Source organism: Argiope bruennichi, chromosome 10, assembly GCF_947563725.1.
Source record: "Argiope bruennichi chromosome 10, qqArgBrue1.1, whole genome shotgun sequence".
Classification (NCBI taxonomy): Eukaryota; Metazoa; Arthropoda; class Arachnida; order Araneae; family Araneidae; genus Argiope; species Argiope bruennichi.
The window spans coordinates 127,623,056-127,637,205 of record NC_079160.1 but is presented as its reverse complement, the minus strand read 5'-3'; the positions used below and the strand labels follow the sequence as shown (position 1 = coordinate 127,637,205).

Here is a 14,150-nt window from a genome sequence, read left to right as displayed (position 1 = left end):
CTTATCCGACCCTCAGACAGGCGAGGCCCCGGGCAGGACCCGAGGCCGCAATGTGCGTTCGAAAAATCAGTGCTCAATGTGTCCTGCAATTCACACCAAATCTCGCAGCTGGCTGCGTTCTTCATCGACCCGTGAGCCGAGTGATCCACTGCTCAGAGTTGTACTTCTTATTTTTGGCCAATCGTTTCCGAAAGGTCGTTAGTGCGTTCGAGTATTATTTCAATACACTCCCCATATAGGGAAGCGATGCCACGGGGCGGTGTGCACACAGGCACATCTCTTCAAGCCTAGCCCTAGTTAACTAGGACCCCCCTCTTGCCCAAGTCGAGGGCCGGGGATAGAACAGGCACACCCATAGTAGGCATCATAAATTCAAAGTTTAGTACTTCGTTCCCCGAGTCGCGTGGGAACCAGTACCGGCAAGGAACTTAAAAAAGCTCCTCGTTTAGACATAATAGTTTATAATTAATGATCCTTTCGCAGGTTCACCTACGAAAACCTTGTTACGACTTTTACTTCCTCTAAATGATCAAGTTTGGTCATCTTTCCGGCACACCGGCTCGACCAAAAGGCCAATCCGAGCGCCAGTCCGAAGACCTCACTAAATCATTCAATCGGTAGTAGCGACGGGCGGTGTGGACAAAGGGCAGGGACGTAATCAACACGAGCTGATGACTCGTGCTTACTGGGAATTCCTCGTTCATGGAATCAATTACACTTTCCAATCCCCTTCCAATCCCCCCCACCTCAGCCGTCGTCGAGTGCGGTTGACTCTGCTGCTCGCTCTCGTGGGAGAGAATTACCTAACTCTTTGACGGTATTCTTTATTTATTCAAAGCTATTTTAACATTTATTACTAGTTCATCAATTTGTTTTTTGTGTTTGTTTATCCTTGTGTTTGGAGTGTGAATTTTAAGTATTTTTCAATAGATTTTGTGTTTTACGACTGAATATGCTTTACGCAATTATATGAAGGAGCTGTAGTCTTTGGATTTGTGAAATCAATATACCGGTGACATAATATACCATAATATACCGAATCAATATACCGTTACGGAAGTACCAACTGCATGCGAGAGCGAAGGGAATATATATTTGGTATCTAGAGTCTACTTTCTACTGCTAAATATCATGGCGGCGAGTGGAAACGCCCCCTCCGGCTACATCTCTTGAATCTGTATATTCAAATATTGGAAATACATCCATAGAAGCAGTATTTATTTAAATCAACAATAGGCAAGAGAGAATAAACAACTACAAGCGAATGCGAAAACGCCCACCATCTGTATCTAATGTGTCAAATGCCAAGTGGAAACGCCCCCTTCCTACTGTGCTCAGAAGAATTGGGATAGCGCTCAAATGAATAAAGTCATCTTTTATTGAAATAACCAAGCAAAAATAGCCTAAAAGCAAGATAATGTATTGAAAAGTACCTGAGAGTGATTGTGCTTGCAGAAATTGCATCTGCCTTTGATTCTTCCACCAACGGAGCATTTGTTTTGTTTCTACCGAGATCACTTCGCATCAGTTCTTCAGCTCTCCATTCGCCTGCTTCTTCTCTCCTGCTTCCAGGTGGTCACACCTGAAGTCACACTGGAGCCGGATTTTTCTCCGTCTCCTTGAACTTCTGGAAATACAGATAACCACGAACGGCTGCCCACCTGGAGTTGGTGAGTGTTGTATAAACTTTGATTTGCTTTTATTATTTTCTGACATTCAACCAGATTTCTTAATTCAAATTGATTTTAACTTTGATTGTAATCATGGATCATCTGTGATGGATTTTATTTATAGATGGATAGTGCTTAGTGCCTTCTTTTAGTGTGTTTTTAAGTTTTATCTGCCATCCGTTTTAATTATTAGCTAACAGCGTTTTTGGTGCTGACTTTTAACTTGGGATTAGCTTTTTTAGTTCATTTGTGGTTGATAAAGTTTTTTCTTTTTCTCAGTGTAAATATAGTGTAGTCTTTTTTTTTATTGTAGATACTGTGTTTTATGATATATACATATTTTATTCTTTCTGTGTTCTTCATTGTTTAGTGTTTTTGTGTGTGTTGTGCTGGTCCTGGAGTTTTATTGTAAAATAGTTTTAGAGGTGACGTGGTCAAATTTTTATCTTTTTGAGCTTTCTGTCGTTGTCGTTGTGGATGTCCTGTCTCCTCCTCCCGGCCAATTGAGGGTTGGCTCTTGCTTTGTTTTTACTTAAAATGTCGGATTGCGACCTATCTGATGGGAAAACATCTGAACCCACATCTCCATCTGTTATTATAGAGGTTGAGGCGAGTGCGGAGCCATCGGATGACCACGGTGACAATGTATTTCCACTTACTAGACGTACTCGGGGACGTAACAAAAACTTGATAGAAGGGCAGGGCGAACCAAATGATGGCTCCCAGTCGAGAACTCGCTCCCAGCCGAGTCACCGCGAGGAGATTGAGGAGATCATATTTGGGCAGTCCTCACAGCTAAAGACTAGTGGGGGATTTATAACAGATGCAGTAGAGGAATTGGCTACCACAATCCGCGCAACTGACTTTGATGAAGGATTAGCAGAAGAAATTATGAATAAACTTGAATTATTTAGCAGATACACGGATGCATTAATTACTAACAAAAAGCAATTCGGCAAAAAAATTAGAAATGTAATAACTCAGCAGTTCCTGGTCTTCTTTACTAACATGATTAAATACTTATGCGAAAAAAATAAATTACTACAATCAGACATTTTCGATCATAAAGAACTGCTAAACAATAACGAGCCAGCGCGATTAAAGGCCAAATTATATCTGCTAAACAATGAAAACGAAAACTTAAGGGGAAAATTGGCCAGGAATGGTAGCAACGGCCCCTCCACAGAAACAAAACATCAAATGGAAACATTGGTCAAAATGTGTGACGAAATTAAAAAAAGACAGGACGAATGCCAGAGAACACTAAACGAAATTAAAAATAGCAGTTGCGCAAAATCCTACGCACAAGCAATAACCAGTACCCCGCCCGGCTCAGTAAGACTAACTAAAGAACCGGAGGGTGTAGTCTTGATAAAACCAAAAATGCCGGACCGATCAGACTACAATGTAAATAAAAACACAGTAATGACTACCATCCAGGAAAAAGATCCCTCAATAAGGGTGCGGGGTATTGGTCAACTTCAGGGAGGAGGAGTGAAAATCATTACATCCAACACTGAGAGCGCTAAGTATGTCAATAGTATTTTGAAAAATACTGATAGCATTGAAAATACCTATGATATTTTAATACCAGACAAACGCTCCCCTCAAATAATACTATATAACGTTAACAAGGGCATTGAGACGGAGGAGCTTACCAAGGGCCTAATAGAGAAAAATCTGTTTCTTTGCAATCCTGACAATACCCCCAATTTTAAAATAAACTTTAAAATCCCGGCCAAGGACAGGGAGAAACATCATTGGGTGATTGCGGTCCCACCAAGAATTTTTAAGGAAATCAGAGAAAAGGGGGGCCTGTACTTTGGCTGGGAAAGACTAAGGGTGGCAGAATTCATAGGGATTAAACAGTGTAAGATTTGCATGGGATACGGTCACACCTCTAAAACCTGTATTAATCCAAATGAAAAGAGGTGTGACAGGTGTGGTAATGTAAAGACAGAGGGCGAAAGACATCATTGCCAGGGCTTGAGATGCATTAACTGCATCAAACACAACCAAAGATTTGGAACTAGCCTTGGCACGGGACATAGCTGCCTTGACCGTCGATGCAAAAGCTATCTCAAACAAAAAGATATAATACGAAGCAGAACTGACTATGGACAGTAAAACTCTACGCGGTATACAAATAAACCTGAACCATTGCGAGGCTGCTCATACTGGGGTCTTTCAGGTCGCTAGGGACTTAGACTTAGATTTTGTTGCTGTCCAGGACCCATATCATTTTAAAGGGGAACCCCCTAACTTATATTTTGGCTGTCGGACCTATATCTCCAACGACAAAAATGCAATAATATATGTTTTTAATAAAAACTTAAATGTCTACTACAAATTTAGCACTAAAAATACAATAGCAATAGAAATACACCTACAAAAAACAATAATAAATATTATAAACTGCTACTTTCCCCCCCATGATGACATAAATAGACTTATAAACGAAATAAATGACTATAATTATCATAATAGCCACAACCTAGTCGTTGGAGATTTCAACTGCAAGGCTAGACGATGGGGCTATGACTCGGACAATATTAGGGGGATTAAATTGACCGAGTTCATGGCCTCCAATAATTTACATCTTTGTAATATCGCTAGCCATGGTCCGACTTTCCAATCAACAACTCATATTGGGTTCCCCGATTTGACACTAATCACCGCCCCAATTGCCCACTACGTCAAGAACTGGGGGGTCCTGGACATGGAGTCCCACAGCGACCATAAATATATTTATTTTAAACTAAAATTAGAAGACGTTCCAGAGGCTGACTACTATCTAAAAAGCAAATACGGTATTAATAAATTTATCAGGGCTGTCAGAAAAAACTTAAAAACTTATAAGGAAAAATTACAAAAAGCTGACAGCCTCACCAAGATCAACAGTTTCACCAATAGTTTCTGCAATTTTATACAGTCATGCGCTCTTAAAAACCTAAAGAAAAAACCTAAAAAAACAGCAAAAAAATTCAGCTTCTGGAACAATGACCTCAGGGAGCGCCGCAATAGGGTAAACAGGCTCTATAAAAAATACCGGAAACATGTTAAGGACAACATAGATGATGGTCTGATCCTGGTCTCGGGGATAGAATATAGGAAAGAACGGGCCGCCTATAAAAAACAACTTTTAATCACCAAAAGGGAGGCCTGGGAAAAATATTGCCTAAATTACAACGAGACATTCGGGTTCCTATTTAAACTAGTATTTAACAAAAATTCAGATGGGGGCGAAATCAGAGTGAACCCGAATGATGATCCCAACAACAACTATCAAGACAAAATTAACGCCATTATGGATCATTTTTTCCCAGGGAAGACCCCCATCGACTCCCTCAACTACAACTTTAAACCCGGTGATTCGGAGGCTCTCAACGTTTATGATTTGGAATTGGTATTTGGGAGCCTCAAAGGCGGCAAAGCCCCGGGGCTTGATAGGATCGACTATCGAATGTGGAGAGCGGTTTTTAATATAGACAAACAATTTTTATTAAATCTTTTCAACGTATATTTTAAACATAACTACTTCCCCGAATGCCTTAGGAACGCCAGGGTCTTCTTCTTACTCAAGAGTGGTAAGGACCCTGGTTCCTGCTCCTCTTACCGGCCGGTCTGCCTTCTGCCCACTTTAGGCAAAATTGTCGAAAGGCTGTTCATAAATAAATTTAACATTTGGCTAGATCGCAACAAGATCTTACACGATCACCAATATGGATTCAGGGAGGGCCGAAGTTGCGATCTGGCCATCCATAACTTAATAAACAAAATTAAATCAAGAATACAAAATGAACACGTGGCCCTCCTTTCATTGGACATTAAATCAGCCTTCGACAACATGAACTGGCCGGTCCTCTTTCAAATATTAGAGGGCTACGGGGTACCTCATTTTTATCAGAACTTCCTATATTTTTACTTAATGGAAAGAACGGTTTCGTTCAATAATGACGATTTTAACATTACAAGATGGTGCTACCGAGGTTGTCCCCAGGGCTCGGTGATTGCGCCCACTATGTGGAACCTTTATATAAATCATATACTATCATACAATAGCCCGGAGGTACACATACAGGCTTTTGCCGACGACCTGGCTCTAGTTGTCGGTGGCCGAACCTCACATGAACTACCAATTAACGTAAATAATACTTTGGCCATCGTCAACAATAATCTAGTGAAATTAAAATTAAAGCTATCCACAGAAAAGAGCCAGGCCATAATCTTTCGGAGTGTATCCTCCAGGACTTTTTCCAAAAGAGGTTCCACCATTTTACACAAAAAACCCACTTTTAAAATAAATAGTAACAACATTAGAATATGCGACAGCCTAAAAATTCTGGGGGTCATAATTGACAATAAACTATCTTGGACAGCCCATATTTTATCCCTAACTGAAAAATCACAGATTTTAACTGCTAATTTTAGCCGGGTGATACGATCACAGTGGAGCTTCGATAAAAATATAATTAAGGTCTGGTATAAAACCGTCATTGAAAAAGCCCTGCTCTATGGTGCAAGTAACTGGGGCGGGGCTCTTACTAAAACCCAGACCTTGAAGCTCCACTCAATTCAGAGAATTTTTTTGATCAGGTTCACCCGGGCATATCGAACGACATCCACCAATGTCTTAAACATATTAACGGGAATCCCCCCTCTTCATATAGTGGCCAAGGCGGAATTCCTAAAATTTCAGATCTGGATTGCCAACTGTAACAAACACAATGACATAATAGAAAATATCGAATTAGACAGAAACATCAATATTAGAAACATTCAGGCAGAAAATAAAATTATACAGTTCCCAAAATCTATACACAACGCGATTTACGAAATCTACACAGACGGCTCAAAAATTGATGAAGAAACTGGCTTTGCCGTCTGTGTTTTTAACAATAATATAAATATAGAAAATCACACTTTCAAATTAGATGCTTACAACTCTGTTTTCCAGGCGGAATTGGCCGCCATAGATTTCGCGGCCCAATGGGCCGTCAGAAAAAACGAAAAATCAAATATCTATACAGACAGCCTTTCCTCAATCTCTGCTTTGATGAGTGGCAACTCCAGATCTGGGTTTGTAAACAAAATTAAAAATAACATGAGTTCCGCCAAACACATGGTCGGCCTCTCATGGGTAAAAGCCCATGTTGGAAATCTAGGAAATGAACTGGCCGACCAAAAAGCTAAAGAGGCCACCAAACACGGGATCCCAATATCCATCCCCGCCCCTTACTCTTTTCTAAAAAGAAAAATTAATTCCTGGACCCTGGGGGAATGGAAAAAATACTGGAATAACTACGACTCCCCCTCCGGGATCAGAGTAAGGGATTTTATAGACATGGTGGATGAAAAATTTTTAATTATTAACAAATTTTTAATTTACTTTTTAAGTGGGCATGGTCCCTTCCCCGCCTATTTATGTAGATTCCACAAGCTAGGTTCTCCTCTTTGTTCTTGTGGTCAGGAGGGTAATCCTGACCACTATTTATTCCATTGCCCACATACTAAAAAATTTCATTTATTAACTCCGGCGATGGAACATAGGAGGGCCTGGTTTAAAAATGTACTACATAATAGGCAGGCTGTCGCCAAAATCAGAGAATGCTTTTTAATAAGTGGCGCAATCTGCGATGCTCTCACCAGTCCTGGAGACTCGGATTGATGGTGTGAAATTGTATTTTATCCTACTTGGTTTTAATGATAATTTTATCCATAAACGCACTTTTCTTTTTTCTTACTTGAGATGGGTTGCAGGCAACCGACCTTCTCCGACTCGTTTGGAGGAAAGGAGAAAAATTCTTTTTCTTTCTACCGTTCTATAGTAGGACAAATTTTATTACAGAAACTTTTAAATGAAACTTCCCTTTGATTTAAGAAACCCTGCCAAACAACGGAGCGCAATGCATGGCGCACTGCATCACTTAGAAGACAAACTATTAAGGACGACTGTTAACACACCTGTTCTACTTAGATAGAACCAATCACTAGGGGTTGCATAATTAATTAGACTTTTTATGGGGTAACGCATGTTATCATTTTAGTTTAAGGACTATTTTTATAAAATCGAGGTTTTTTTTTTTTTTTAGATTATAATAGACAATCACACCATCCTCCCTCTGGGCACCAATAATTATAAAGATTTTTAATAAAACTTTTATGGAATTTTTTTAATGATTTCATAATTAAATTTTAATTAATGACTATCATTAGGTTTTTACTCCTTTATTTTTAAAAACTGGACTTGGCATGTATTTTACCTGGGAATTTTACTTATTTGACTACTAAGTTATTACTTTTAAATACATCATCTCACTTTCATTGTATATAGAACTCATACCATTTACATATTTTAATGACATATACTTTTAAACTATGACATTGACATGATACTTTTAAACTTTGGATATTTTAAATATTTTTACATATTTACATGCCGCTCTCCACCAATATTAACTTTTATTTTTACAACTGAATTTAACTTAACCGCAACTGTCCAGGTCAGTATAATGAGATAGCTACGAGGCAGCACCACACCAATCAATATCTCTGCCACCCCCCTTTATATAGTGTTTTTTATAGTGTTTTATCTTTTAACTTTTAAGTTTTTAAGCTTTAAATTTTTACCCTGGGACTCATTCTTCTGGGACTCGGAAGATTTTAATCTTTTACAAGGGCCTCTTAGGGATCAGGACCAGTACGTCTCCATCATGTTCGTGAGTGTGTCTTGCTTTGTTGTGTCCATTTCGTCCATTTTGATGTGTTTTTATGTAGTCATGTGATTTTAATGTGTTTTGAAGTAGACCTCTTGTGTACTTGTAATTTTAACCTGTTTTTATGTGTTTTAACATGTGTCGTCCTATTGATGTGTTGCTTTTTCCTTTGATGTGTGATACCAACGAAGTTCTAATACCGATGGTACGCTTGGCCGTGTTGGAGAGGTTGAGGCCTAGATTCCCCCTCTGACTGGACCTGGTCTCAGTTTGCCAACTATTTCAAAGTCCATCGGGACACGGGATAGTAAAAATCCTTTAAAAAATAAGCCCCCCGGCTGGCTACCACTGCCGGCCGGGGGGCGGGTTGGATTAATTTAATTAAATTAATTATTAATAATTAATTATATAAAAACCTTATACCTGCCTTTTGGGGGCCCCCGGCATCCTTCTGGTCTGGTCCCCATCCACACCTGAAAATAAAAGAAAAGAAAAGATAAAAAACAGCTAAATGTTACATACCCGGGGTTCCGATGGTACGATGAAATGTAATGAGATGAAGTTAGGGGATGCAGGAAAAAATTAATAACGAAATAAATAATAAAATTAAATAGTACAATACCTCTTTCCCTCAATCTACCTAATGATCACCAAACATATCAATAACAATACAAAACACAGTAATCAAAACCTAAGTAAACTTAAAATTTAATACTTAAATAATATCACTCCTTCATTTATTCATTCATCCATCTGGTTAGTAAAAGCCCGATGGGCCTGCCTCCTCCTCCACGGCCCATGTGTATTAAGGATTAGTAACGGATGTTATTTTATTTCAGTTATAAGTTTATTTTCGCTTGTCAGTTCTGCATTTATTTCTTTTTTCAGTTCTGCTTTTAGTTTGTCAGTTCTGCCTTTTTTATTTTTTCGTTATTTTAGTTTTTTGTTCGTCAGTTCTGCTGGCCCCGACAGGGCAATTGTTTTAACTCCCCAGCTGTTGGGTAGAGCGTTGTATTACCAAGAACCATTATGTTAATCAGTTCATGTAATTAAATACTGCCCGTGTCGGGGCAATGCTTGTAGAATTTCTTTGGACAAAATAAATCTGTCCGTCGGGCTGGACTGGCCCGCGGGATCTTCGGCGCGCTGGGGTGGATCTTTTCCCCGTGTCCCCTCTGATGGTTTTACACCCATTCGGGTAAACCGGGGGACTCGTGGGTATCTACTTTCCAATCCCCAGAATCACCTCGGCAGCCGTCGAGTGAGGTGAGCTCTTGTGAGCTCCTGGATCTCGCTCACCGTCAACAAGTTTCTGCTGCCTAGAGTGACATTTTAATTATATTTTAATATTTTACTATTCCTTTATTAATTTCAATGTAGTTTTAATGCTATTTACGCTTTTATTTATGCTTTTATTGCATATTTAATTTTTATTGGTGTTTTAAAAAATTACTTGTATGTGTTGTTTGTGAATGCGAACTTTATTGGTGTGCCTTTGTTTTTATGAAATACTGAATTCAACGCACTAAATACTGGTGCCCTTCCTGAAGAAGCTAATTGCAATTGCAATTACCTAAATGAACTTGGAAACGCCCACCTACAAGTAAGATGGCGACTGAATGAGGTTTGGAACTCACTACATGGATGCGTATTGTATGCTATAGAGTTACATCACTTCTAAATAACAGCGATTAATCAAACCCAATATAAAGAGGAAAATATTCAAATAACAACAGCTGCGAGAGAATAAGAACGTTAGGGAAACAAATAAACATCAACTACAAAGAAGGCATCTACCGCCGTCAATTAACAAAATACCTGTGCGGCTGATTTACTCAATATTTCCCACCTTCCACCCATCCGAAACCTATTTCCACGAAAATCCTGTACAAAGCACTACTGAACTTGTGCAATAGTCTTTTACTGCCTTGGAAGTGCCTTCGGAATGTTTTATTCTGCTTACTTCAACTTTCCAAGTGAGTAGTAGCTTTGAATATTGTACATCCGCTCGACAACATCTAGTGTTTACCTTTGGAAACGGGGCGACGCCCACTCGCTGAACTCGCTTGAAATCTCTTTTGCCGCTGCTGTTGCCAGGTTCATTCAGAATTTGAACCTTACTCGCTTGAACCTCTGTGTGTGATCAACCGTCCAGCAGGAGCCAACCACTGAACTTCTACTTTTTGGATGCAGGGCCCAGCGCTCTAGAGCCAGGTCACTCTAGAGCTAAAAGTGACCTGAACTTTGTTCGCTATTTTATATAATTGGATTACTCCTTAAAGATCTGCGAAAGGGGTGAGTTATTTTGCCAAAATTCATATTAAGACTTTTAGCCTAATTTTATATATCTCATCGTTATTTTAATGATTTTGTGTGATTGCTTTTAGTATTTCTGCTGCCTTGTCGCTATTTTTCGGAAATTTTATCAATTTTATGTCACTGACATTTTGTCTATTTAATTTTTAGACTTAACTCTGTTGATGTTTTATTGCTCTTATTTAAATTTTGACTCACGAGACTGGTTGGCAAATTTTAAAATATTTTATCCTTTTTTTTAACATCCACTTTTAGCTGAATACTTTTATTTAAATCATGTCATCCTCGGGAGATATCATACTTGATATCCCCGACACCGGTCCGGCTTCCCCTAAAAATTCAAGTTTCGATATCCCCTTGGCCGACTTCTCTCTGGGATCTTCGAGTTCTGGCCCAAACAGCCCAAACACCTCCCAGAACAATATTAATGACTTGACCTCTCCTAAATCCCCCGAGTCCAATTTCACCAAAAAGCCCAGGACTAGGGCTAGGGCTCGGGGCAACCATGCCATAGGCTCCCAACATCAGGGGCCTAAAAATAAACCAATCTTAATAGAAAATAAAGAAATACCTGACCCTGACCACCTTACTACCCAGGCCGGCAAAACCGACAGGAAACTACCTAACGTCTTGGAGGCCCTTATTGATAAAATCCCGAGTTTAGGGCTTCCCCCCGGCCTGGATGAGATTCTAATAAATAAACTAAAAGATTATGAACTCTTCTCTACCGATCTCATTATTAAGAAGAGACAATTTGGGATCAGGGTCAGTAACCAAATCGTAACTGACTACATTAAATTTTTTATAGAGTCCTTAGAAGGCATGGCCATGAGTTATAACGTTCTTCAGGGCCAGATCTTCGACCTCAGAGATCTAACCAATAATCTAGATCCCAACAGTATGAAGGCGAAGATATATCTTTTACAAGGGGAAAATTATCGACTAATGGGACAAATTAAAAATTTGAAAGAAACATCGCAGGAGGACATTAAAGAAACAAAAAAATTGCTTAATGAATTGGGGACCCAACTAACAAAAAGACAGGAGGAATGGGATCTAGCCCTACAGGAGATCAAAGGGCGACTGGGCGAAGCTAGATCATATGCAAAAGTCGCGGCAGGTCCTGTTCAACCTCCCCCGGTCCCCAATAAACACACAGAAAGTGTCCTCCTCATTAAACCAAAAATGCCGGACCGGAATAATACGGAAGTAAATAGGGAAATGATCCTGGACTTTCTCAAAAGAGAGGACCCATCAATAAGGGTTAGAGGGGTGAATCCCATTTTTGGTGGGGGGTTAAAGATTACTTCGGCCAACACAGAGGAGTCCCTACATATCAAAGAGAAACTTTCGGGGGACTCCAACCTAGAAGAAATATTTAATTTTATTATTCCATCCCGAAAACGTCCTCAGGTCATTCTATATAATCTTCCAGCCACTGTCGCTGAAGAAGACCTGAGGACTGGATTATTAGAGAAAAATCTCTTTTTGGCCGATCCCTCCTCCCAACCCCTTTTTAAAATCGATTTCTCAATTAATAGCAAAAATGAAACATCCAAACACTGGGTCCTCTCTGTCCCCCCAAAAATTTTTAGGGAAATTAAAGACAAGGGGGGACTATACTATGAGTGGACTCGATTGCGTGTGTCCGAATTCTTCAGTGTCAGGCAATGCAAACATTGCCTGGGATTCGGACACACAACCAAAAATTGTAACAGAAGAGAGGAGCCCCCAACCTGTGATCGGTGTGGGGAATACAATACTCAGGGGAGAGCTCACAAGTGCAAAAAGACCTGTTGTATTAACTGCGCACACTCGAACGAGCGATTCAACACCAATTACGGCACCAATCACAGCAGCCTGGATCGACGCTGCAAATCATATGTAAGACAAAAGGAGACCATAAAAAACAGAACCGATTATGGATATTAAAACTCTCCGTGGGATCCACATTAATCTAAATCATTGTGAGGCAGCACACTCTGCAGTATATCAGATCGCTAGGGATTTAAATCTAGACTTTATCGCGGTCCAAGACCCCCATCTGATAAAAGGGGAACCACCTAGGGCGTTTTTCGGTTGTCGGACCTTCATCTCCAACGACAAAAAAGCCATTACTTATATTTTTAATAAAAATTTAAATGTGTATTTTAAGTTCAGCACAGCCAATTCGGTCTGTGTTGAACTATATCTCAATGACTTCATATTAAATATCTTAAATTGCTACTTCCCGCCCCACTATAGCATAGATGAAACACTGAAAGAACTAGAGGATTTTAACTTTTTAAATACTTTTAATCTTGTCGTTGGAGATTTTAATTGTAAAGCCAAACGCTGGGGCTATGACTCGGATAATTATAGGGGCAGAAAACTTACCGAGTTCATAGCCTCTAATAATCTTAATATCTGTAACATCAAAGAATACGGTCCGACTTTCCAATCTTCTATTCACGTTGGTTTCCCCGATTTGACATTAATCTCTAGCTCGATCGCCCATTACGTTAAAAATTGGGGTGTCTTGGACACGGAATCCCATAGCGATCATAAATATATTTATTTCAAACTTGATATTCAAACTGTTCCAGATGCTGATTTCCACTTGAAAACCAAATACGGCCTAAACAAATTCATAAATCACGTTAAAAAACATTTTAAAGATTTTAAATTAAAACTTAAAGAGGTCAAATCCATTACAGATTTGAACCTCTTTTTTAATGATTTTATTAATTTTATACACACCTCTGGTTTTAAAACGCTCAAAAAGAAACCAACTAAAATGGCCAGGAAATTCAGCTTCTGGAATGAAGAACTCAGAGTGTGCCGAAACAAAGTCAATAAGCTAGCCAAAATTTATAAGTCTCACATTAAAAACAAATCCCCGGAGGACCTCATTCTAGTCTCGGGCAATAACTATCGAAAAGAAAGGGCCGCCTACAAGAAATTACTCCTTAAAACCAAGAGGGATGCCTGGGAAAGACTATGCATCAATTACAATGAAAAGTTCGGGTTTCTGTTTAACCTAGTATTTGACAAGGCATCTTCTAACCATAACATCTCAGTTAACCCGAACGGTGATCCTAATGCTCAATTCAAAGATAAGATCAATAGCATTATGGATCACTTCTTCCCAGGCAAAACCAACGAAGATAAAATTTTATTTAATTACACCCCTGATCACTCGGAGGCTCTCGATATATTAGATTTAGAACTTGTTTTCGGGAGCCTCAAAGGCGGCAAAGCCCCGGGACTAGACAAAATTGACTACCGCATGTGGAGAGCGGTTTTTAACATTGATAAAGATTTTATATTAGATATTTTTAATCTTTGTTTTTATCACAATTACTTTCCGGAGTGCCTCAGGAACGGCAGGGTCTTCTTTTTACTTAAAAATGGTAAGGACCCTGCCTTATGCTCTTCTTACCGGCCGGTTTGCCTTTTGTCAACGCTG

The 14,150-nt window shown here is 39.4% G+C and overlaps 1 non-coding gene across 1 annotated transcript; it reads right to left on the bottom strand.

Annotated features, from left to right (window-relative positions):
* Nucleotides 1-6: 6 nt before the first annotated feature.
* Nucleotides 7-160, bottom strand: LOC129989546 (5.8S ribosomal RNA). Its single transcript, XR_008785808.1, has one exon. It is a non-coding gene; the product is annotated as a 5.8S ribosomal RNA (ribosomal RNA).
* Between the last annotated feature and the right edge of the window lie 13,990 nt (nucleotides 161-14,150).